The sequence below is a fragment of the Vitis riparia genome, chromosome 3 (genome assembly GCF_004353265.1).
Source record: "Vitis riparia cultivar Riparia Gloire de Montpellier isolate 1030 chromosome 3, EGFV_Vit.rip_1.0, whole genome shotgun sequence".
Taxonomy (NCBI): Eukaryota; Viridiplantae; Streptophyta; class Magnoliopsida; order Vitales; family Vitaceae; genus Vitis; species Vitis riparia.
Genome location: NC_048433.1, coordinates 10,844,949 through 10,852,624, shown reverse-complemented (window position 1 = coordinate 10,852,624; position 7,676 = coordinate 10,844,949). Strand labels below are relative to the sequence as shown.

The following is a 7,676-nucleotide window of genomic DNA, read 5'->3' as shown; positions in this document are numbered from 1 at the left end:
CTAGGTGTTTCTCCTTGTTCTTTGGTAGTTGAGTAGTACTATTCAGTAACTTGGGTTGATGTGAAATACACCATATGCATTACCTTCAGATTGTTTGGAGTGTGCCAACCAATAAATGTTGATGCAATTTAAGATTAGTATACAGCCTTTATGGGTGTATTTTGTTCATGGTGAGATTCTCTTTTTATTGTCACTTCCTGTTGAGTGGTTAATGATAACGTTCGTTACATGGTGCCTTTAATGGCATCTTCATATCCCCTTTAATGCTTTAGTTGTTACAATGATTAAGACATGATTCTTATGGTTCGTCTATTTAATAATTAAATATAGAGTCCGATCTTGATGTTCAATCCTCTCCATCAGCGAAGAAGAACGCTTCTCACTCCTCCTCTGCTCTTCATCTCTCTCCTCTGCCTCGCCTCTCTCTTCAAATCCTATGTTTCTCCTCATAACCACCAAAACCTCCCATTCAAACGTAGTGATTCCTCTGGAACTCCGATCTTGGTTGAGCGTGCGATTATTCAGATGGGATGTGGATCTATGATCCCGGTGTGAGATCTGCGCCGTATGATCATAAGGAGATTTTCAAGGGATGGAATTGCAATGCCAGTAATAAATCCAATGGTTTGGATATTATCAAGTGGCGTTGGAAGCCCAAAGGCTGTGGTCTTCCTCGGTTTGATCCGGTTCGGTTTTTGGAGCGGTTCAGGAACACCAACGATGGTACTCTCTTTCACTTGAAAAGTAAATTGCCTCTCTTTTGATTTCTTGGAAAATAAAGAGGAAATTATAGGCCAGTTTGGTGGCATAAATGGGATTTTTTTTTTTTTTAAATTCAAAACAGAACCGAAAAGTTGCTGATACGATTTCAAGAACTGTTTTTGAAAACATTTTATATTGCTTGAAAACAATAAAAATGAATTTGTTCATTCTTTTGTCTTCAAAAATGCCACAGCGCCTGTAATTTTGAATGTTTGTGCTTTGCATTGTTTTGGCCTAGTGACTCACTTAAAAGTAAGTTAGATATTGTTTTCTATTGAACTGGGTAGACAGCCATTTCTCCTTTCTGTGGGGTTGCAGGATGAAACTTATTAGACTTTAAATTATTGTTCCTTCTAGTTTCCTGTAGTTTCTTGGCCTCCAAACATGTGGAGGGAATTGAGAAATCGAATACTGCTTGTTTGTAAAATATTTGTTTACAAGCTAGGGTCATGTCCAATTGGAGCCAATTGGAAAAAGGGTTTGTTTTCCATTGATTTGCCTTTATCAGGTTCGAACAAAATTTAGGAATGTCATTTGTATGATTTCCGACAGCCTAAGACATAAAATACATTGTAGAAAAACTTCATATTAGAAATGAGGCTGCACTTTATGGATACTAATTCAAATGAAAGGTATGTTCAGATGGTTTTTTCAGGCATGTCCCAATAGCTTTCTCCATTGCTCTTGTCCGTAGGATCTTATGGTTTATGTGTTTCTTGATTTTTATTAATTTTATTTGGTTTATTTTAATTTTATTTACTTGGATATGTCATGCTTTTTATGGACATTGTGAATTGTCAACAGTGCAGGCTTTGTTGGTGATTCCCTAAATAGGAATATGTTTGTTTCTCTGTTCTGCACTCTTAAGCGAGTATAAAGTGAAGTGAGAAAGTGGCGTCCAGCTGCACATGTCTGTGCTATAGAACTAACTAAGAATTTGGATAGGTGAAAATGTGCGTGTGTGTGTGTGTGTGTGTGGTGGTTGTGGTCCTTGTATGATCCATCTAAGCATAAGATTGTTGAAGTTACCAAAATAAATGCTATCTGGGGGAAATGAAAACTGGAGGTAAGGGAGTGGGGACAAGGGGTATAAAAACAGGGGCAAGTGACTGTGGTTTATCCATTTTGGTTCCCTTAACCCTCATGTCTTTAAAATATGACTACTCATTTTAGAGTGGTTGTCCCTTACACAGGAACTTGTCCCTCCCAAATAATGTGGGAGATCATAGTACCGAAGTAACATGCGATGATTAGTAATAATGTTAGAAAGTCTTGATTTTACATCATTATCAACAAATTTGGGTTAGAGGAAGGAGGGTGGTGTTCGAGAGTAGCAAGGGGAGGCTATGGTGTGGGGGTGTGGAAAGCTATTAGAAAATAATGGGAGGGTATTCGTTACAGATCTCGCTTTATTGTTGGGAATGGGAGAAAGGTCAAGTTTTGGAAGGACTTGTGGTGTAAAGACCAAACATTGAAAGAAGCATTCCCTAACCTATACCGGTTGGCGGTTAACAAAGATGAGTGGGTGTCAAATGCTTGGGAGGGGAGTGGGGAGTCGGGTTGTTGGAATCCTCACTTCTCAAGGCATTTTAATGATTGGGAATTGGAAGAGGTGGAGAGCTTGTTTTGAAAATTGCATCCTTTGATAGTGAGAAGAGAAGTGGAGGATGCTTTGAGTTGGGAAGAAAGTAGGGATGACATTTTCTCTATTAGATTCCTCTACCACTCCCTCACGAGGGCCTATAGTGACCTTTTTCTTTGGGGTCTTATTTGGAGGTCTTGGGCTCCTATAAGGGTGGGTTTTTTTTGCTTGGGAAGTGTCTTGGAAGAGAATTTCGACCATCGACTAGCTAACAAAAAATGGGATGGAATATGCCAAATAGGTGCTACATGTGTAAAGAGAAAGCGGAAACTAGTGATCATTTAATCTTGTTTTGTAAAAAGACTACAATGTTTTGCAGTTTTATTTTCTTCCTTTTTGGTGTGCAGTGGGTTTTTGCATTCTTCAGTTAAAAGGAATTTACTTGGCATGGTGCCTTTGTGGGTAAGAGGAGGGAGAAGGCTTAGAGGGCTGCCCCTTTATACTTAATGTGGACCTTATGGAAGGAAAGAAATGAAAGAGCATTCAATGATATCGAACGGTTCAACCAAGCTTTAAAACATTCTTTTTTGTATACTCTTGTAAATTGGGCTAGGGTGTTTATAGAGGATCATACTTTGTCTATGATTGACTTTATAGAATGGCTATATGTCTAGATAGGGGAAAGGTTTTTTGTCTTCTTTGTCTAGTTCTTTTGGCGTTCTAATTGTATACTTTGTGTGTACTGTTTTCACCATTTCTAGGCGCTTCTAATACAACCTCTAATTACCTATATATAAAAAAAAGTCCTGATTTTACATGATTCTCTTTGGATCATTAGTAAAGTTCCCATTTCTGTCTTGGTGGATTCCTTTCACGATAACACTTAGAAAATGGAAAACATGATGTTCCATGTTTACTATTTAACTGGCCTGTTTCTATTTGACCATGGTTCTCAATGAAGCAACCGCTGAACATTATTTTGATTGTTTTGCTTTGTTCAAACCTATATCCTAAAAGGGTGGGCTTTGATTGACCCCTCTCTCTCTCTCTCTCTCTCTCTCTCTCTCATACACACATGTTAAATCACTTTTTCTTTCTCTTTTCATGTTGTTAACCTGTCTTAGTCAATAGATCAGCGTGATAATATCAATACCCCTGTATTTCCATTGAAAATATGTCAAAACAATATAACAGTTGCGAGCCTGTGATTTATATCAGAAGTCCTCAATATATGATTAGCAAGTGATACATTTCCAGTATCAGTGCTATGTGCATTCCTGGTGTTTAATGTGTTGAGTAATCATTTCCCTTTCACAAAGAACTAGAAACTTAATTTACTAGTCTCATATCTCTACTGGACAGGCGGTTGAATTATCAATGATGGATTAAAAGGGAAATCTCCAATGTTTTAGTCTTGTAGGGTGGGTAGGTCCAAATAAAATCCTTCTGAGAGCATTTTCTACTCGATATAGAGAATTTTGAATTGTGCAGTATTGTTATTTTTTAAATTAAGTCATGCTAGAATGTTGTAGAAAGAGGCTAACTATCTGAGATTTGAAGAACTTGGAATGCCATAAGAATCTGATTCATTCAACCCTTAGTCTATCATCAAGTATAAATATTGTGGTATTGGAAGGGTGCCCATCTAGGTAATATAGCTCATCTCACTTACCAGATGAATCCTTTTTTTTGGTGAATGATTGGTTGTGTATTAAGTTTCAAATTACATTGACTTAGATATGGTTTTAAATGCACAGGTTTGTGTTCCTCTAAAACATGCCACTTTGGAATAAATCAGGACCTGCTGTATAATTAGTAGATTAAGTGGACAAAAAACATGATGTGATCTACAAGGGTTAGTCCTGTTGCCCAAACCCTAATGGGATAGTGCTGGGGGGGGGGGGGGGGGGGGAGGGGATACCTATAGTGATTCAAAAAATAATAAATAAATAAAAATGCACAAAAATTGGCTTGATTTTTTATATAATTTTAATCAAATTCAACTAAATTTGTGACAGTGGAAAGCCTTTTATATGGTTTTGAATAAAAATTTAAATAAGATATTTAGAACTTGTACTGTTGTACAATTGATATATTGAATGAGACCCATCAATTGGTGATCTCTGATGGTGGATGAAGTATCGGTTCAAAACATGATTTCCTAAATGTGATGAAGGTGAGTCATTGGTTGAAGTTTGTTTAAGAGATAATTATGCATAACGAGTCACTGTATAATTCAGAATGCATGGGTTCTTGGTTTCTCTTAAAACATGCTCTAAAGAGCAAAAAACATCAGGATGCACTATATAGTTAGTAGATCAATTGCACTAAAATAATTACATGATATGCTAGGATTTCCCCTATGCATCAAACCCTTGTGGAATCCTGGCCAGCCTGGGCAAAAACATTTCCCAAGTCTGTGGTCTATGAGTTTGGAAGTGATAGTGATTACAGTTCTTTGCATTTGGTTCAACCCCAAACAATTAAGAATCAGAAAATTTTGCAATGGATGGAGAAAAGCTTGATTTATTCTAGAGGGCATGTTATTTTCTACATTGTATTAATGGAGATCTGACTGCTGGTAGAAAATACTTGGGGTTCATTTCAAATGTGAAAACATTGGGATGTCAAGTAGTTATCATTGATGATTTTAGAAGATGATGAGTCCTTTGCTTTAAGCTTCATGATTATCATATGCTGGTGAATCATCATGGATGTGTGCATGATGTCAGCTGGCTTGTTCTATGAACAACTTTTTCATCAGACTGGGTTAATGCTGTAGATCATGTAATCACTGCTGATGCTGTTTCCCTCTTTCCCTCTAGGATATCATGCAAATGAGATTCCCTAAAATTTTACATGTGGTGTCTAGTTGGATTAATTTTGAACATTTGTTTTGGATTTGTTGATTTGGTGTCTTGCTACATTTCCCCCCACTTTTCCTGCTATCCTTTAGTTGCATGTAACAGAGGCTTGCTTCACTCCCATCTCATGTAGGTGGTCTGCTGATGCTAATGGTGGCACATTAGAATCTCTTGGATATAAAGACGGTTTTCGAGTTGATGTCGATATCCCAGATGGTACATGGGCTGAGGCTCCAAGCTTCCATGATATTCTTATCTTTAACACAGGACAGTGGTAATGTTGTTTTCCCCTTGAAACACCATATGCTGTAGTTTACATTAACAACTTAGGCTAGATTTTTAGACACCTGATCCAAATACTCATTATCAAGCAGTTGCAGAATGTGCAGATTGTTTTGCAACCATAATTCTGTAAACTAGCATTTAACCATTCTGAAAAATCTCTTTCATTAAGATACTGTTTTTACATTTGCACAAGGATGGCTCATGCATGGACAGCTCTCACAGCACTTTCCTGTTCAGTCGGATGTTCCCCTTCATCAGACCATGCATAAGATTCTCATAATTAACCTGAGGCAAAATCAAAATGAGCATCCAAACTCAAACACACTTGTTTGTCTGTGCATAACTTCACATGCATGTTACCATACATAATCTGTAAAGATACCATGAGAATTCCATCAAAACAATGGTGTTGCATGCAGTACCAGGATGGATACCTACAGTCAAATGAAGACGTAACCATTATTTTAGGCCTGTATTAATGCATGGACTCTGCCTATCAGGTGTGGACAATCGTACTGGCTATGAGTTCGAAAACAGGAATGCAGACACATCTCACCTACGGATTGCCAATAATGTTATTACATGGTGTCTCCATGTGACAAAAATGGTAGCCTCATCCCATACAAATTTATAACAAAAGTTTCCTGCTAATCAAATAAACTTAGAAAGATAAAAAGAGAAGAAAAGAGAAGAAAAATCCATGCATGGTATCTGTATTAATGATGAGTGTTATAGAACATAATGTTGGTGGGTGACGCATGATAAAATACTTGAACTCAGAATAATGGTTTCTACGCTCTCCATTCACCCAATTGGCCAAGATTTAGGAAAGTTTATGTTTTTAAAGGCTAGTGAAGTAGAAGAATGTTGTTTGGTTTGCTGGTTAAATGCTTGGGCCTGCAATTTAGGGAAAATGCTTGTTGTAATTTCCCTCATAGAGTTTTGGAACCCTAGAAAACACTTATAATTGAACTTGAAGCAGATACTCATAAAAAGCAAAAACCTAAAGAAAATAGAACTGAAATAGAAATTTCTTGAATTAAGTAATTTCCGGCTAAGAAGTCTTTCTAAATTTTAAATAAGATTCAAGAAAGCCCTATAGACTCATAAGCAAGAACTACTAAGAACACCGGACAGTCATAATCTTAAAAATTGCTTAAATTCTTGCCCATCTAGTTTTTCTCTTTCTGGTCAACAAATGACCACATCAATTGGTTTGAGGGGAATTTCTCATATTTTCTGATTTTCTTCCAAACAACACTTTTATTAAAAAGAATTAATTGGAATGCTAGACTTTTCTTCAGAGAATTAATAAATGTTTTTTGTTTTAGGTCTTTCTTTTTTCTTCTTTTTTTTTCATTTTTCTCGTTCCGCTAATCATATTTAAGTTGTCATCTTAAAAGGCTAATTTTATTGGAAAAAATTTATATGTAGGAGATCGCTCAAAGGTAACACATGTGTAATTTCTAATACATATTTGCAAGATCATGTACGAGTTGGTTGTGGGGTGTACGAAGTCCAATGTGAATTTGTTACTCATTCAAATTAAATTTCGTGTTATCATATGTTGGTATATGGATTTAATAGATATGTCAAATCCTTTATCTTTTGGGTAGGGTATTATTCTTGTTATCTAATGGAGAACCAAACTTGCTAAAGATACTTGATGTATGCTATGAAGTTAAGGATTTTTTACATCAATTGGACATAGATGATGATACTCTTACAAAAGCAATTATTGGACCCACAATGGATGCGAATATTACCATCTCATGACAAGGATTGAATTTATGTTTTAGTATAATGAAATTAGAATTTCAAATAAATTTTACTTAATTGATTTATAAGAACAATACTTTTATTAAAGGATTAATAAAAACTAAAAATTATAATCAATTTATTTAAATGATTTCAATAAAAAAAAATGATGATACAATAAATTAGGTAAAATTATTTTTATTTATTATGAACTATTTATGTTATATAGTATTCTTGTCATGTTTATAAGAATCATGCCATAATTGATATTAGATAGAAGTCTAAAGTGGACAATTAGAATTAGATTCTCAAATAAACCCTATTTATTTCATTTATAAGGACTAATTTCTAATTAAAGAGTTAACAAAAAAAATCAAAGTTTATGATTAATTTCTCTATATGATTTTGATAAAAAAAAAAAAATG

The 7,676-nt window shown here is 35.4% G+C and overlaps 1 long non-coding RNA gene across 1 annotated transcript; it reads left to right on the top strand.

Moving 5' to 3' along the window:
* Positions 1-374: 374 nt before the first annotated feature.
* Positions 375-6,122, top strand: LOC117911771. The gene is made up of 3 exons (XR_004650915.1): positions 375-723; positions 5,342-5,482; positions 5,994-6,122. It is a non-coding gene; the product is annotated as an uncharacterized LOC117911771 (long non-coding RNA).
* The last annotated feature ends 1,554 nt before the right edge of the window (positions 6,123-7,676 follow it).